Source organism: Triticum aestivum, chromosome 6B (genome assembly GCF_018294505.1).
Source record: "Triticum aestivum cultivar Chinese Spring chromosome 6B, IWGSC CS RefSeq v2.1, whole genome shotgun sequence".
NCBI classification, from domain to species: domain Eukaryota; kingdom Viridiplantae; phylum Streptophyta; class Magnoliopsida; order Poales; family Poaceae; genus Triticum; species Triticum aestivum.
The window spans coordinates 111571268-111591106 of NC_057810.1; positions in this window are offsets into that span (position 1 = coordinate 111571268).

The following is a 19839-nucleotide window of genomic DNA, read 5'->3' on the forward strand; positions in this document are numbered from 1 at the left end:
ATTTGAATATTTTTAAAATTAGGATTTTGAAGAAGAAGTCAACCTTCAAAAAGGTGCACCCCACTTGCATACTCTTGAAGGCAAGCATCCTGAACCCTGGCATAATATTTTCTGTGTTGTTTGATACGGTTTCAGCACCACCTTGACATGGAGCATTCGTTATTTTATTTGATGATACGATCATACGCATGAATGCAGAATGAAGATTTCTTTGCTGATGGAAATGGATATGCTTGTGATGGTAATCATCCTCGTATGCCTTTCATGCCTGCCGGAAGGAAACCGGGAAAGTCTCTATCTTGGGTAGACACGAGATTGTCTCTAGTTCCTCGTCGATACGGTTGTGTCCGGTATGGCATGATGAGGTATGACGAGTGGTGATTCTGTCTGTTGGTGAAATATATTGGTTATGCTAATCATGCAGGGAATACTTAAACCTCCTGAGTCGACCATAGATCGAGTCTTATTCCAGTAACCCCCATACTTGTCTCATACTACCACCAGTCCCTGCCTCAGGTAGGGTACGGTTCAGTAAGTTGTCAACCCCTTGCTAGCACACACCGTATAGAGAGGGCATGGTGGAAGATACCGACTGCAACCAGTAGGCATGCCACCTGGTCCGGGGGCATGGGTGTTTCCAGTTGGGACCGAGAGGGGGGCACCCCTTAGTAGCGCGTGGTATAAATTTGATCCCATGCTAATCGAGGTTGTGGCCTCCCCACTTAGAGTTTTGCTTGACAGGTGTCGTGGGTGATTCCAGACACCGGTAAGTTAAACAGGTGTGTGCGAGTCAGGTGTGTTTTCAATTAAAAGACTGTAAATGGAATTTGTCCCGATGGACTAAAGGAATCCGTTACTTGTGGGTAAAGAGTAAACCCTCTACAGAGATTATATCTATTCGAATAGCCGTGTCCATGGTTAAGGACTACAGTCTGGGATGGGTCAAGTGTCGATCTTAGTGTAGGTCTTCGGAGAGAAACTGTTAAACCAGAACTTGGATCATGACTTGTGACTTGTGATGATTATGAATATTATTATCATGGACTAACCCATTATATTATTTGAATTATTGAGTATCCCTGGGACGGTTCTACCTCATGGATATTCACTATTATTATTTATTTATAAGCCCTTTATGCGGTGTCGCTTAGACGCCCGACTGTGGCATGCTTGTTGTTTATATTATTTATAAGCCCTTTATGTGGTGTCGCTCAAAAGCCCCACTGTGGCATGCCTATTATTTAACTATTTATAAGCCCTTTATGTGGTGTCGCTCAGACGCCCGACTGGGGCATGCTCGTTATTTAAATTATTTATAAGCCCTTTATGCGGGTCACTCAGACGCCCGACTGTGGCATGCTTAGACGCCAGATTTGTTGTGGAGAGAGGAGCATTGAGATGACAGCCCCGGAGCCCACACAATGATGATAGCAGCCTTGTGAAGATAGGAGTTATGCTGGTCAGCTGTTCCTGTGGGAAAATGGAGTCCCATAGACGCCGAAAGACCATAAACCGCTTCCGCCATCAGCCACTAGAAACCAATTGTTGTACTCATAGGCCAGAATGGTCTTGTACTACATATTTTGTATTTTGCTTGGAATGTCTGTGTCAAGTTGGTGCCTCATCAGCTAACAGTAATCCTGGGGCTGGTGAGCATAAGGACCATTTTCTGGGAAATTAATACCTGGAACACCGGTCACAAGGACCATTTTCTAGGAAATTAATACCCAAAAAACCGGTCGTTACAAATCTGTTCCAAAGCCTGTGGGCTGACTCTCCGGGCTGCTGTATTATGCGACTTAAATCATCTGCATCCGGAGGTCGGACATAGGTTCCTTGAAAGTTGGCCTTGAAAGCATCCTCAAGTTCCTCCCAACTTCGAATTGAGTTTTCGTGGAGGCTCTTCAGCCAGTGTCGAGCTGGTCCTTTCAGATTGAGGGGAAGGTATTTGATGGCATGGAGGTCATCCCCACGAGCCATGTGTATGTGAAGGATAAAATCTTCAATCCAGACCCCAGGGTCCGTCGTTCCGTTGTATGCCTCTATATTCACGGGTTTGAATCCTTGTGGAAATTCCTGATCCAGCACCTCATCGGTGAAGCACAGGGGGTGCACAGCCCCTCTGTATCTAGCCATGTTGCGGCACGCTGTTGGCTGTTGTTGCGCCCGGTGTTGATTCCGGACTGGTATTCGATCAGTATGACCATTGTGCTGACCATAACCCCGCGTCGGAGCATGTCCTTTGGACCCGTAGATGGACCTGGCCGCATTGCCATTTTTGTCCAGGAGCTCACGTAAATCATGTGCGGTATCAGTGGCTGCTCTATCGCGTCCATGAGGTGGTTAGTCCGGCCGAGTGGCCGTATTGTTCTTTGGCGGAATGGGCGCTGCAGCCTCGTCGTCAAATTCGGGTAGCAGTTTGCGCTTTGGGTAGCTCTTTGTGTGGTGATCGTCGCCACATTTTCCTTCGGTGTACAGCACCTTGTTCCATCTTCGGTTGAGCGTATCCTGCGTGGTTTGAAGCCTTTGCTTCTTTCAGGCTCCTCGCCGTGGCCAGAAGTTTTCTGCGGAGGTTATCTTGCTTCGCACGTTTTCAAGGATGATGAATGCATCATCAACCGGACTGTCCTCCCCTCCGTGGGTATTTTGATGATTTCAGCCCTCGGGATCACTATGATTGGGCATTTGTTCGGTGTGGCCTGGCTCTTCTTGATCTGCTGCTGGGTTTGAATTGTTGCCTTCGGAGTCAACCAGAGTATCGTTTTTCCTAGCGCTATTATCACTATTTTTACTGTGACTGGACTTAGAGCGGCGCCTGTGCCGTCGTTTTTGTTTTTGTCCGTGTGGTTTATCCTCCGTCGTGTCCTTCTTGTCACTGTTGTCTTCCTTGGGCGTGTCCACCATGTAGATATCATGTGATGAAGTGGCGGTCCAGCGCCCCATGGGCGGTGGTTCCAGATCGTCCCCTGCGTCGACATCCATACCGCCGATATCATCAGAGTCGAAGTCAAGCATGTCTGTTAGGTCATCGACAGTGGCTATGAAGTGCGTGGTGGGTGGGGGCGATTTTCTTCATCATCTGTGCCCCACTTAGGCCGGATATAGTTCTGCCAGGAATCTCCTGACAGAGAGAGAGAGACCTTAATGAATTTAGCACATCACCAAAGGGGGAGTGCTGGAAGATATCCGCGGCGGTGAATTCCATGACTAGAGCCCCAATCGGATTTGATGGGTATGGATGCACGTGGTCTGGGACCTCGACCAAAAATAAGTCTGGGGGTCCGGAGACACATATTTCCTTAGAAGCGGAGTCTGTGTTCGGCTCCAACACCGATATGTGTGCTGCTTCTCTGGCGGGGTCCATCCACCCGTTCTCAGAAGGCACGATCTGCTCTGGAACGAAGTCTGCAGCTTTTGTAGGCGCGATGTTCCGAATACTCTCCGACGGTAGATCTAGGTCATACGCATCGTGATTGTTTGGTGCTCCTGACACGGGCCCAAATCCGTCGAAGATAAAGTCTCCGCGGATGTCGACAGTGTAGTTTAGGTTTCCAAACCTGACCTGATGGCCAGGAGCGTAGCTGTCGATCTTCTCTATATGGCCAAGCGAGTTGGCCCGCAGTGCAAAACCGCCGAACACGAAAATCTGTTCGGGGAGAAAAGTCTCACCATGGACGGCGTTGTTGAAGGTTGGAGAAGCCATCGAGCCTTATAGAGACGACATAGAGGAACTCTCAATGAAAGCACCAATGTCGGTGTCAAAACCAGCGGATCTCGGGTAGGCCGTCCCGAACTGTGGGTCTAGGGCTAATGGTAATAGGAGACTGGGGAAATGATGTTTACCCAGGTTCGGGCCCTCTCGATGGAGGTAATACCTTACTTCCTTCTTGATTGATCTTAATGATATGAGTATTACAAGAGTTGATCTACAATGAGATCAGAGAGGCTAAACCCTAGAAGCTAGCCTATGGTATGATTGTTGTTGTCGTATCCTACGGACTAAACCCTCAGGTTTATATAGACACCGGAGGGGGCTAGGGTTACACAGAGTCAGTTACAGAGAAGGAGATCTACATCCGGATCGCCAAGCTTGCCTCCCATGCCAAGGAGAGTCCCATCCGGACACGGGACGAAGTCTTCAATCTTGTATCTTCATAGTCCAACAGTCCGGCCAAAGTACATAGTCCGGTTGTCCGGATACCCCCTTATCCAGGACTCCCTCAGGTACCCACACACCTCTCCACATTTGCAAATAAGGCCTTCCCTCGTTCATCCTTTTCTCTCACAAGATAAAATACTCATACAAATGCATCTTGATGTTACGTGCAATGCATGGGCATTATGGGAGTTCAGCTTTTTCTATGGGGGTTCAGTTGAAAATATAATACTCAGACAGGCTTACGGTTCTAGACTTTGGGCCGCAGGCCCAACCTGTATGTTTGGGGGCCATGTGTTCTACCTCAGTGCTATTCGTATTGCGAGCGATCGGTACGGCGCTGGTTTTAGATGTTGTCGCAAGGCGAATACACAAAATTGAATAACGCACGACAGCTGTTGGAATGAAATGGAACGTCAGTTCCTAAGCAGCAATCATAGTTGCAATTCTATCGACGATATACCATGTGATAAAGAATAGTGTGGTACTACTTATGCACATAGGACACTTTTTTCACCATGCCAGATTATTACATCAAAATCTCTCGGAGGATAGATCAGTTCGGTAGTTGCGTGCTGCTACTGAAGAATTTCAAAGTTGATTTGGACCAGCTCTCCTTGGTGAGAAAGTTCAATTTTGACATCATCCCCTACCGCAAGATATGATTTAGATTTGAACCTTGACCATCCTTTAGCATCAATCATCATGCGACCATCCTTTGTACTTACGGTATATTGACCAGGTTCATTCACACCAAGGCTGTGCATGGTAAGAGAAACTTGGCCGCGGTCGCCCGGATTGTTGAACGACTCCCTCGTTGCTCTAGGAATTCTCTATTTGCAAACAAGAAGACATACCCAAACCATTAGATCAACATAGTGAATCATGTTAAACAAGATGAAAAGAAAAAACAATGAAGCACTTGGGCGGCCAATGCTTACCAAGAAGGTGGACATGTCGGTTTTTGTAAGGACTTTGGTATATGAAGTGTGAACTGCAGCCCAGTCTGTTGCCGGTGCAACTGCATGGGCCGGAGTAGATGCAAGTGCAAGTGTTGGTGCAGGTGACAAAGCCGCTGCTGCTGGCGGAGATGGTGCTCCTTGTAGAGCTAGTGCCAGTGTTGGAGCAAGTGCTGGTGTCGATGCCCGATCCTCCGGTAGATCAGACTGATCTGCTGCCGCGGTCGGTGCCCAATCCTCAGCTGGATCAGACTGAGCTGATGCCGCTATTAGTGCTAGAGCAACTGCCGGTGCTCGATCCGTTGCTGAAGGTGGTACCGATGTGCGAGACAACGGCGATCGTGTCTGGTCTGCTATGATCAACTTTCTAACTTGACTAGGATCCGTGACCGTGATCCAGTTTTTTCTTCATTTCTTCTAAACGCGAGAAGGACTAATTGTTGCGATTTTGTTAAACCAAATTGTAGTTCATCATAGAGATTCAGCTTGTACTCAGAAAACAGACTGATCCAATTTTTTCCAGTAATATAAGTGATGGACAGTGCCTTCGTTACTGACACGACATAAGAAGTCAAACCTGCAAACATAGGCATCGTAGAGCAAACCAAACGGTTTATTCTGTGATGAACGTCACATGGAAAAACCTGCATCATATAATTGAAGGAAAAGAAAGAAAACATGACATTAAATCAATAAGATTTAGACAGTAAATCAATAAGATTTACTTGATGTGACACGAGTGAATCCTTACCAGGAAATCACTATGTTGAAGTACTAAAGAGAAGATTGATCGTCCAACTACGGGTGGCATGCAGGGGCCCCTCCTACTCCCACAAGCAGGATAGTCCAAAGGTCATGAAAAATCATATGGACCGAACATACATGGGACTGGAAATCCTGGTGGGTGCAATAAACCTTGCAATGCATATAGATATTGGAGTGTAACCATAATTGATAAACCGTCCTCACAAAATGGATGATCTGGATACTTCAAAATATACAGACTAAATTGAGTGGATAGACATTAACATAGACCGTTCTCAGGACTGACCACACACCAAAAGCGGCAGTACTAATAAACAATACAGGGTTCAAAAACACAAATCAAGTACTGAACAATAGTACTTACTACAGACAAGCAAAGTTGCACTAATTAAACTCTGCAGACTATTTCTTGCCACCGACCTATGGAATGAACCCCGCATAACTGTCTAGGCCATGGACTTCGTGAGAGATATCTACATGCACTATCACCATCTTATCAACCTTGGAGAACCTAACAGAGTGGTATTTCCACTCATAAACATGATGATGAAGACAGGCCGGGTCAGATTTGTTGGGAAGATTTACAAGAACCACACCCTTCGTAATCGAAGGCACAACCAGGAAACTGTTGTGGTCAAGTACAACCTCGAGAACACGCCTGACAACAATGCTACAGGAAAACACTAGTTCAGGACACGTGGCAACAAGGACACATCAACTGGATAGTTTAGCAGTAGAACACATCCCAGGTCTTCCAGTTCACACAGAATGACTTGAGAACTTCATCTCGACCGTGGACCTGGTTCTAATTCAAACAGAAACCATATTTTATTAGTACCTCCGTTTAGAAATATAAGATGATTTTCGATATGATACTCCATATATGACTACATATACGGACAGAAATGAGTGAACAAAGACATTAGAACATGTCTTCAAAGGCATGAGAGTAGAGGGATTACTTGCAATATACATAACACAAGTTACTGAGGGAAATATACCCTCTTCAAAGCTAGCATTGATGTTCATAAAGTACTCCCTCCATCCCAAAATTCTTGTCTTAGATTTGTCTAGATACGGATGTATCAAGTCACATTTTAGTATTAGATACATCTGTATCTAGACAAATCTAAGACAAGAAATTTGGGACAGACGGAGTAGTTGAAAGTAATCTATAAGAAATCAGTGTCAACCTCTCGCATGTTTTGGTCAAAAGAGGAATTTAGAACCGTCATTTGGCACACTAAAATGATATGCAAGATCACCTAGAAAGTTGTACTACCAGTACTAGTACTGCATGTTAGATGAAAAAACAAGATTGAGATCGATAAAAAGATCGTCAACAAGAGACATTTCCTGTACATGAGTAATGAGGGATCCCGGAGAGGGGGGCCTGGACAAGGCGATGGCTTCGATCTTGTCTGTGTTAGTCTCGGCGGGGTGCTTGCGCTTCTTCGTACCATGAGCCTCGACGGTTTTGGCCAGACCCATAGACATCATGTCGGCCGGTGCTCCGGCGTCCATCCAAGAGAGGAAGCTGAGAGAGAAGAGGGTAAGGAGGAACGAGATGAGGGAGAAGCGAAGCGAGTGGGGGTTTTCTTCAAGAGAGGAAGCTGAGAGAGACGAGTGAAATGATGGTTGCTTCGTCCGTCCAACTAACTGCTGGAAAGGAGGGGGTTTTGTGATTTGACGGCTCATTGGGCATTACTGCGGCGCTTCGATCGGGGTAGTCTACCGTCACTCTACTACGGAGTAATTTAGTGCATGGCTGGTGGACCTAGGTGTTGGCTGTCCCACACGTCGTCGGAAGTGAGTAATTTAGTGCATGGCTGGAGGAGGATCCGCACGGTAGAGCGTGTCCACTTTTTTTTGAAGAAAAAAAGATTACAGCAAGCGTTTCCACTCTTACGACGGAGGAGTGCGAAATACAGCAGCCACTTGAACATACATAGTGCTCCTACTACTAGGCATGTGCAATGGTTCCTACGTCAGTACTAGACAATCTTGTTGCTAGTGTAGTAAGATATGACGATAGCAAATGATGTTGTGCGCATGTCAACTACTCCTATATGTAACATAGTACCGCTTTTTCGACTGTCCGGTCGAGAATGAACGGTGAGATCAATGTTAACAGAAGTAGGTCTACAGTGCAGGGAGAGTACGGTGCTACAGTACTCCACGAAACATGAACCATATGAAGCACGAATAGTGTTAGACAGATTGTATGAAGGGTGCACGGGATGGGAGAAAAATTTCCCTTCTCAACCCTCTTTTGGGTGTTTGGTAGAGTACATGAAGGGTGCATGAGTCCACACCAGTAGGTTAACAAAAATACACGAAGAGGAAACAACTATATTGAGATCAGAATGCAACCAAACACACCCACATGCTTTGTGCTATAGTGACTGGTCTGCATCATCTGAGTTTGATCCAACGGTCATGTTGCACCGAGACATGGACATGCCCATGCAGAGGGCGCCTAAACACCACCGAAGTCCCTCTACTTCTCAAGGCGCACGATGTTGGTGATGCAGGGTGCAACCGCTCGTAGAGCCCGCTCCCGGTCGACGGGAGCCAGCTCATCAAAGACGGCGTCCAATGGCACGAATGGATTCCGGTGGCGGAGCCCTAAAAGGATTCGCCCGGCAAAGGCGACGGCAGCCCGCAACCCCTCCTTGTCCAGCTTAGCTCCCACAATCGCGCGGAGACGGCTCAGCTCCTCGGAGATATAGGTGAAGAAGGAGACCAGGTTAGGAAGCCGCAGCTCGTTGAAGTCGACCGGGTGGTCGAATGGGTTTAGCCGGACGGCCGGCATTGTAAGGCTGGCACGACGGTAGGCATCGTCAGGCTTGGCAATTTGGTTCACCAAGTGGCTGAGGCGATCCTAGACCTCGTCATGATCGGCCCACTCGCGCTCCAGCCGGCTCCCCTGAGGGCCTATCGTATCTCCCGCTTTCTACAGCAACGCCACCGACGCCTCGAGCATCTTTTTTGTGGACGCCTGTCGCTTTTGAAGCTCCGTGAACTCCCGCACATAATGGAGGAGCATGGCACTCCTCTCCTCCTTGAGCTCACGAAGCTCCACGTCCTTGGCCCTGAGCTCCGCATCCTTGGCATGGAGCTCCTATGTCAGGCGCCTCACCTCGGACTCCGTGATCTGCTGCGCCGCCATGGCACCAGGTAGAAGCAATGGGGAGAGGAAGCAAAGGGGGCGAAATGGCTGAAAGGCAATGCAATCTATGGGACGGCGGAGGGAGCCAGCCGAGGAGCGGGGAATCTTTTGGTTTTCACCACGGTAAAACACCAGTCGACGACTTCTGACATCAGGGAGTAGTGGGTTTTACAGGCGGAGTCATCATGACTAATTGCTGCCGTGCCTGGTCCCGTCAATCAAAAAATTAAAAATCCTGCCGCGCCTGCTCCCGTCAATCAAAAAAGTAAAAATCCTCCCACACCCAAACACCAGAGCAATGTCGCGGTCAATATTTAAATTTAGCTGTCGACAAGTACGTAAAAAAAGGGTGAAAAAACAAATGTGGCGGCGGCCTAGCTAATCGGTCGAACTAGCCCAACTAGCTAGCCACCGTGCTTCACTGATGTACTCGGCGGGAAAGGTGGTCTTTCGTGATTTGATGACTGATTTACTTGCTTCAACGCTACGATCGAGGAGGACCCAGAAAACGCGCGGTAGGGCGTCCCACGTTAGGAAGGATATATGCGTGCACCACCCGGGAGGACCCCAAAACCGCGCGGTAGGGTGTGCCACGTCTCGGCACGGAGGAAAATTGTGCGTGTAAAAATATACTCCCTCCGTCTAGGTGTGTAAGTCGTCTTACGAAAATCAAATAATCCAAAAACACTTAGGCGCGGTGCATTAACTTCTATCTCATTTCTTGTTTCTTGACATATAAACAAATAAGAGATGAGGGGTGTGCATACTTTTAATGATTTGAGACTACCAAACACGACATGTAGTGGTTAGTTCATTGCATGCAATGCTTTTAATTAGCAAATAAACATTAAGGTCTCTCGTTTTCCCCTCCTCCTTGGTCACGGTGACTTACTCACCTAGACGGAGGGAGTACTATATTAGACGTCGGCAGTAACTCTAGTACCTATGGTTCAACCTCGGGACCCAGCCAGTCGGTCGAAAACACCCCACTAGCCACACAGCTTCATCATCCAAAAGTGGAACGGAGGATAGATGTGGTTAGCTCCGTCTCGACCAGCCACAACATCTCTTGTTCTAGGCGATTCTTCTATTTTTCAAGCTTTTTTTTAGTTGTAATAACACCACGGCAAGCTAGCGCCGCTCTTCGTGTGTGCCCGTGCAAAGGTTAGACAATGGAGAGAAGAGAGATTGAGATCGTAGACCTGGGACCCACCAGTAAGTGAGACAACGGTCATGCACGTGTTGACGAGCACTCCCTCTACTCTACTCAACGTAATACTATATAAAATCAAGTTATGAGACAAAACCAACAACTGTTGTTGTTTTAGGCTATCGACTTACGCTTTGTAGTCCAGGTTGCCAGTTCGAATCTCCTCTTTCAGATTTGTTAGTTTTAGGTCCAAATTTGATTAATGACAAGTGGGACCCCCGTGTGTTGTTCCGATATTTCAGCGTAGGATGGTTTTTAGAACAAACACTTTGCACGGTTAGACAAGTAACGGCACGAGTTACATGTATTTTGCAAGTTTACGAACAAAAATGACAGCGGCATAGAATATCACATCCACCCCGCAGCTTAGATACTATGATGATACAAGTTTTTACACCGTTGGAGGTGAGATGCATTTGCTTGGGAGTAGTCTTTGTAATTACTAGCAAAAATGCTCGTGCGTTGCAACGGGTGAAAACAGCCCAGATGTCCTTACCCACTGAGCATGACTAAAATCATCACCCTCATGCCCCTAACATAATAAACATGACTAATACCTCATCCTCGGGTGCACATCTTCCATTTCAATATGACATGAGATCCATGTTTCCGTTTGTCCTCTTTGCGTCCTCGTCGCCGGTGGACACATTACCAGATGTCACTAACCAAGGCTGGCCAGGTCCAATAACTGGATCGTTGAGCCTCCGTCGTGTCCGGTGAGATCATGAGCGTGTATCATGTAAACAAATAATTTTTTTATCGGCCGGCTAATATAATAGAGAAAAGCACTACTCATAATATATGTCCGTGTTATCATGTAAACTGAATAGTTTGTGTCAGGTAGGCCATGAAATCTTAGATGGACTCCTAGTTTCCTAGGTGTAGTTGGACTCCTTATGCATTGTGACGGCTGTCACTGGGCTGAGCGAGGCTGGTCGTACATGAAGACGCGATGGAGAAAAATATTCCTTTAAAATCCCTTGTTTAATAAACTGAACTAAAACAATGCGTCCGTGGTCATATTTTGAAAAGTTAGCTATAGTGCCTCCCAATTTTAAAAAATTATTCATATTTTGAAAAAATATTTTCCTTTTCAAATTAAAAGTCCAAAATATATTTGTGTTTTAAAAAATGTTAGCAAATTCGGAAGAAACATGCACTACCGTATGTTTCTCCTCAAAAAAAGTACCTCGTAGTTTTTAAAAATTGCTCGTGTCTTAAAAGAATATTCAGCTTAAAAAACAAAAGGCTATTTATTTTTAAATGTTTCAAGATTAAATTTATTGTTCACAACTTTGTTTTGCTCTCAGTATATGACGCGGCTGTGGCTTAATTTAAGTAGCCGCGGTACCAAGTAACACCAAGTCTTATTTAGTAGAGTGGCCAACGTGAGCACCTGGGTTCGATTCCTACCGAAGCTATTTTTTCTCGGACGTTTTTCATTGTTGGTACAGGATCCGCTAATGGGCAGGCCCATCCCAGTCCTGTGCATGGTAGATTTTTTTGGCAGAAACAAATCGGACAACGTGGGTGCGTTGACGTACCAAAAACATATGGGTCCCATCATAAACCAAAAAAGTGGAGAAACAATCCTCCCATTAATATTAGGTAAAGATGCACAATTTCCAAACTCTCTAAAGTTTTTTTTGCAAATAAAACATTCAAGCCTCGTGTGTGCCGCTGCATCTTCGGTCCAACGGCTCCCCATTGCTCATATTAGGTGCTCCTCGTAGCTTAATTACCCGCTACGGTGATACGAGCATCTAGGTCGTCTAATCAGTGATTAGATGGCACATGCATAGTACTTGTACTTTTTGCGCATTTCCCAAACTCTATCAGTCGTATATTGCAAAAACATTCAAACCTCCTACTATGGGCCGTTAGATCTCAATGAACTCGTATCACCATAAAATCTACGGTGCGGGAGCACCTCATATACTCCCCTGCGAGAAAATGTAAGGTGTTATTGCAACTTGGATACTATGGTCATATGAGCTTCGAGGTCGTTTGATCTGAGATCCAATGGCATCTGAGCAGTCTTTGTGCTTGTAAGAAGTGGCCGAACTCTTTTCGGACTTTTCTGCAAAAAACCATTTGAACCACCGAGGAGGTGTTGGGTGAAAAATCCAATGACTCAGAAGAGCTTGTATCACCAAAGCATCTAAGGTGTGGTACCACATGATATTCTTACATACAGGAGAATATGATGTCCTCCTTCATCTTAGATGCTACGGTAGTTTTTGTACAAATTGTGCGCAATTCTCAAACTAATCAAGGTTTCCTGTTAAAATATTAAGACACATCATGTGATCTGCTATATCTCAGATCTACAAGCTCCAAGCAACTTGTATCGGCAGATAGCATCTAAGGTATGGGGGTACATGATATTCTCCCGGGGAGGAGGGGTGAGGGTGCACAACCAATCGGTGGTTGGGAGGGTCGGGACAAATATAATCTAAACAGAGTTCCACAATTTTATCTAAGACAATCATAGCTCCGCCTAAACACAACATTTTCATGTACTGTAGTACTAGACTTAATATTCATGTTTCAGTCTCATGTTCATTTTAAATATTGAACTGAGGACCATGCATGTCTTACATTTTACTCCCTTCGTTCCTATAATATTAGTTTTTTAGAGATTTCAAATGGACTGGCACGTACGGACTGGCACGTTCCTATAATATTAGTTTTTTAGGAATAGAAGGAGTATTTTTGAATTCGTGTCATACATGCATGGTTTGGAAAAATAGATGCACTATACTTATTGGATTGTTGTTGGGTTCGTGCGTGTGTGTGTGTCTGTGTGGTCATATGCTTTATACATACAAAGTTTTCTCACCTCCATATTGTTCATCTTTTAAATTTGAATTTGCATTGGAAAACTTATTAGGGATACCATGAAATGTGAAATCCATGTTGAGATCACTATATCACAAACTCACTCTAATTCAACAACTCGTCATAAATCAATTACCATGTTAAGATTAGTATTTGCAAGGAAAATACGGGTATTGTAATACACATAGATTCGTTTGGCAATTTAAAAGGTTCCTTTCATATTCTCGAATGGTAGGACCCAACGGCGTACCAGCCAGACATTGGCTCCTATTGATCCTAAAAATAAAAAATAAAAAAACGGGCTCATGTCCTTCGGTGGCGTGCGTGGTACGCACATAGGCCACCCCTACCAGTCGAGCCTCAGCGTTTCAATTCGAAATATCTGGCGGCCAGAATTCCATCCCTAGGAAATTCCCCTCATGTCCCCGGTCCATAATGACTACCGATGAACAACAAAGGGATGCTTTAGTGACTAGACAACGTTACCTACCGTGCCGAGCATGGTTTAGTTCCCCCGGTCGCCGCTCGTGAAGGTCACCCGTCAATTGCATTGATTAGTACTACTACTACTACACCAGGATGAGCACAAAATTGAGCCCGTTTGTTCGTGCCTAGTATTTGAGTTAATATATCATGCAATGCACTGGTACGGAAGGATTATCCTTTTACTCTGCATATATAACTTGTCTGAAGTCTAACTAAGCAAAATGTTTGACCAAATCCTTTCTTAAGAAATACAACAGGACAGATGTACGGCTTGAAAATTTATTGCATGATGCAGGTTATGATATTGTTTCGAATCTTGGATCCTAAATTTTAGAAAATCCAAAAGTGAGCATGAATTCTTGAAACTGAGCATGGACACGTGATATGGCACAAATATTACATTGTAAGTTTTTTATTCAATTTGAGACAAGCTGCTTATGACAAGTTGCACAAATGAAGAGCCAAGGTATTTTGGAACAAAGACCTGTCACGTTAAGGCAAACGCTTTCCCTATTGAAACCGTGGGCGTTTCCTGCCACCACGAGTCCCCGCTTATCATCGTCAGATGCCGTCCAAGCAAGCGTGTGATGAGTCAACGGGGAGCGTGCGAGCAGACCGCTGCGCCGGCTGATAGGGAGGCGTGCGAGTAGACCGCTGTGCAGGCTCACTGGGAGGCGATCCCTTTAACTAGGCTCCGCCGCCCACCTTCATCCCAACTGCTCCCACTTTTAATGTCGCCAGCGCCACAGTTTAAAATCAACCCCGCACTACCCGGTATCGCTACAATCTTCTCTCTTCCTCTCCGATTCTCCTGTCGTCTACCTCCAACTAGCCTGACCCAAATGTATGCCATGCCGCATCACGATGGTCTGCCCTTAGTGTTCCAGTTTCCTGAGGAAGACACCCAGCCGGAATGTTAAGAACATAAGGCGCTTTGGGACGAGCTTGAACTGGCCTTGCGGGAAGACGCCGCGCCTGTCCCCGCTCCCATTCCTGCTCCCATCGCCCTGACTGCGCCAGCGCCTATCCCCATGGCATTGATGGGCTTGGAGCTGCACATTGTCGCCGAGCTTGATCCCATAGGGTTCCATGAGGTCCCCGCCGACTTTCACGCGCCCGTGCACCTGCCAGCGCATGCGCCTGCGCGTGCCCTGACATGCATGCCCGTGTCGGTGCCCGTGCACCTGCCAGCGCATGCTCCTGCGCGTGCACTGACGTGAGCACCCGTGCCGGTGCCCGTCCATATGAATGTCTCCGCCGCACCGTTGATAGCACCTGTCCCCACAGGGGTGCTAGTGCCCTCCTCAGCGGCATGGATGGCCGTCGTGGACCGCTTCCTTGCACCAACGCCAGTCGCCTCCTCCCGCCAGTTGACTCGCTCCATAGTCCGGAACAGTTTGGCCTTCCTTGAAGCTAGGCCAACGTCCAGAAGTACGCCAACAAAGGTGCAAGACGCCGCCGTCGCCATCCCACAGCAAGACGCCCCGTCGCCGCCGCGTAATCTAAATTTTCCATGAAAAACGTTCGGATTGCCATGCTTAAAATCCGAACGTTTATCATTTCCGTTTATTTTATATCGATCGTCGTATAATTTAAAGTCGGAGTCAGATTGAACGAAATCTATGTTTTGATCGATTGAATGTTCTGCTAGAGTCGTATCAAATTAAATATATAACGTCATCAAGCCACATGTATTCCTTGTCATCCAACGACCTAGACTGCTTGAATGTTGAGCACTCAACACGTTTAGCGTGCAGTTAGTTTCATGCCAAAAATAGTGCTAATCACATAATAACACGCAAATAATATCCTACTTAATATCCGCATGCACTTAATATACTTCCAAGTTAACGTGCATTGCACGTACACACTGACTAGTGCTGCTAGTACATGAAACTGGTGCCGTAACTTGTGAACGCATCCAGATATGGTCAAAGGCAACATCGCCCGCGAGTTCTTTGTGTTTGCCCGTAAGTCTAAACGCAGAAGGGGAGGAGAGAGAGAGAGAGAGCACACATGGAACCCACCAGTAAGTGAAGGCGAATAGTACTAAAAATAATATCACATGTTATCCATTAAATAGGTTGTGGTAATATAAAAACATTATGTGAACAAAGGGGGGTACAACAAACATTGTTGTTCTACGTATGTTGCCTATTAACGTGCGGCTTGAAGGCCCGGTCGAATTGGGCTCAAGCATGGTGATATATTTATTTTGTCCGAGAAAGAGCGAGGTCAATCGAGACATACACACACACACACACACACACAGAGAGAGAGAGAGAGAGAGAGATTGAGTGAGCGTGGCCCGCCATGAGGTCGAAAGAGTGGCAGCGGCTTGGAAGGACTGATCTAGATAGACAATCTGCGTGAGAGAGTATAAAGTGTGTCGATCGAGGCCCGGACAGGGAGATATATCATTTGTGTGTGAAAGGAAACGAGGTTAAATGAGACTCAAATAAAGAGAGCAAGATTGAGCAAGTGTGGCCTGATGTCTACTACACAACCTTCTTCGTGTAGACGTTGTTGGGACTGCAAGTGCACAGGTTTGCAGGACAGTAGCAAATTTCCGTCAAGTGGATGACCTAAGGTTTATCAATCCGAAGGAGGCATAGGATGAAGATGGTCTCTCTCAAACAACCCTGCAACCAAATAACAAAGAGTCTCTTGTGTCCTCAACAAACCCAGCACAATGGTAAATTATATAGGTGCACTAGTTCGGCGAAGAGATGGTGATACAAGTGCAAAATAGATAGTAGATATAGGTTTTTGTAATCTGAAATAATAAAAACAGCAAGGTAACAAGTGGTAAAAGTGAGCGTAAACGGTATTGCAATGGTGGGAAACAATAATAACATAGATAGATCATATAACAAGCCCTCAACATGCAACAAAGAGTCACTCCAAAGCCACTAATAGCGGAGAACAAACATAGAGATTACGGTAGGGTACGAAACCACCTCAAAGTTATTCTTTCAGATCGATCTATAAAAGAGTTCGTACTAGAATAACACCTTAAGACACAAATCAACCAAAGCCCTAATGTCACCTAGATACTTCCTTGTCACCTCAAGTATCCGTGGGCATGATTATACGATATGCATCACACAATCTCAGATTCATCCAACCAACATAAAAGTATTTCAAAGAGTGCCCCAAAGTTTCTACCGGAGAGTCAAGAACGTGTGCCAACCCCTATGCATAGGTTCCCAATGTCACGGAACCCGCAAGTTGATCACCAAGACATACATCAAGTGTTCTCATAAAATACTCAATCTGATAAGATAACTTTAAAGGGGAAACTCAATTCATCACAAGAGAGTAGAGGGGGAGAAACATCATAAGATCTAACTACAATAGCAAAGCTCGGGATACATCAAGATCGTGCCATAGAGGGAACACGAGGGAGAACACGAGAGAGAGATCAAACACATAGCTACTGGTACATACCCTCAGCCCCGAGGGTGAACTACTCCCTCCTCGTCATAGATAGCGCCGGGATGATGAAGATGGCAACCGGTGAAGGATCCCCCCTCCGACAGGGTGCCGGGAAGGGCTCCGGAGAGGTTTTTGGTGGCTACAGAGGCTTGCGGCGGCGGAACTGCCGATCTATCTTCTCCTATTGAAGTTTTAGGGTACGTAGGTATATATGGGTGCAAGGGGTACGTTGGTGGAGCTTCGGGGGCCCGACGAGGCAGGGGGGTGCGCCTCCCACCCTCGTGAGCACCTCCTGTATCTTCTGACGTGGAGTCCAAGTCAATCAGGTGGGTTTCCTTCCAAAAATAACTTCAACAGTTGATTTCGTTCCATTTTGACTCCGTCTGATATTCCTTTTCCTCGAAATACTGAAACAGGCAATAAAACAACAATATGGGCTGGGCCTCCGGTTAATAGGGTAGTCCCAAAAGTAATATAAAAGTGTATAATAAAGCCCATAATCATTCAAAACAGATAATAAAATAGCATGAATGCTTCATAAATTATAGATACGTTGGAGACATATCAGCATCCCCAAGCTTAATTCCTACTCGTCCTCGAGTAGGTAAATGATAAAATAAAGAATTTATGAAGTGTGAATGCTAGCAGGTGCAAAAGTTTGATCAATGATAATTTCAATCACCTTTTCTAGCATGTTTATATGTCACAACAGTAGTTCATCTCATAAAACTTTTCACGATAAAGTAACAAGCAATTCGCATGTTAAAGCATAGACCATAAACATTATTGGAAACTAGCAAACTTCATTCTTAGTCATCAAAACAATTGCAATTCATCTTACTTTTAGGAAGAGTCTATGTCAGAGCTTTGGTTTAGCAAACTTCACATACTCAACTATCATATAGTCTTCTACAATTGCTAACACTCACGTAATACTTGTGGTTATGAAGTTTTAATCAGACACACAGAAATATTGGGGCTTATAATGTTGCCTCCAAACGTGTTCACCTTTGGGTGATGTCAACGATAATAGTTCATGCTAACGTACATTCAATTGGATATATATCAGGATCACCCTAACACAAAGTGCTTGTCAAAGGATGAAATGAAAAAGGGAAAGGTGAAGATCACCTTGACTCTTGCATAAAGTAAAAGAGAGGACCTTCGTAGAGGGAAGCAGGGATTTGCAGAGGTGCCAGAGCTCGATTTTTAAAATAGAGATAAATAATTTTAAGAGTATGACCTCATTGTCAACAAAACAACCAAGAGTTCCCAATATCTTCCATACTACATACATTATAGGCGGTTCCCACGCATAATGGTAAAATTTTATACTCCCTCAACCACCAACAAGCATCAATCCATGGCTTGCTCGAAACAACGAGTGCCTCCAACTAACAACAATCCTAGGGGAGTTTTGTTTAATTATTTTTGATTTGATTTTGATCTTTTTGATCATGGGACTGGGCATCCCGATTACCGCCACTTTCTCACGAATGAGGAGCGGATTCCACTCCTCTTGAGAATAACCCACCTAGCATGGAAGACACTAACAGCCCCTAGTTGCTACATGAGCAATTCGGGCATACAAAACATATTATAATTTGAAGTTTTAGAGTTTGGCACGTGCAAATTTACTTGGAACGGCAGGTAAATACCACATATAGGTAGGTATGGTGGACACTCATAGCAAAACTGGGTTTAAGGATATTGGATGCACAAGCAGTATTCCCGCTTAGTACAGATATTTAGGCTAGCAAGGGGAGAAAGGCAAGCTCAACATGTTTGAATGATCCATGACAATATACTTTAACTGAGATGTGAGAAAACATAACCCATTACGTTGTCTTCCTTGTCCAACATCAACTCTTTAGCATGTCATACTTAATGAGTCCTCACAATTATAAAAGACGTCCATGATAATATATTTATATGTGAAATCTATCTTCCTTCAATATTCTTTCATGAATTTTTCAAATAACTAATACAATGCTTGCTAACGTCAATAAAATTACAACCTCCACTTCTTAGATGTGAAGTCATTACTCCCCATGGGATAAACAAATGAGACATATATAATTTCAGATTCATGACAATCAACTCATTCAACTATTTGCTCATAGGATATAAGTGAAGCACACAAGTAAATGAAAAACTACTCCAAAAAGATATAAGTGAAGATCAATGAGTAGCTAAATAATTATGCAACTATGTGAAGACTCTCTCTCATTTAAGAATTTCAGATCTTGGCGTTGTATTCAAGCAGCAAGAAAAACAAAATAAAATGACATTGCAAGGATAGCACAACTCATCTGAAGAAGCAAAAACTTAGGCTCAACAGATACTAACCGATGATTGTTGAAGAAGAAAGGTGGGATGCCTACCGGGGCATCCCCAAGCTTATATGCTTGAGACTTCTTGAAATATTATCTTGGGGTGCCTTGGGCATCCCCAAGCTTGAGCTTTTGTGTCTCCTTAATTCCTCTCATATCATGGTTTCTCTTTTTATCAAAAGCTTCATTCACAACAAACTCAACAAGAACTCGTGAGATAGGTTAGTATAAACCAATGCAAAACCATATCATCTTCTACTGTAACAAATCACTAACATTATTATTCAACATTGAATACTAAATGTCTTTGCATATTTAATACTCCCATCCTCAAATAGAATCATTAAACAAGCAAACATACGCAAACAATGCAAACATAACAGCAATCTGCCAAAACAGTACAGTCTGTAAAGAATGCAAGAGTAACAATACTTCCCTGACTCCAAAAATTATTAACTAAAATTCCCACGGTAATAAAT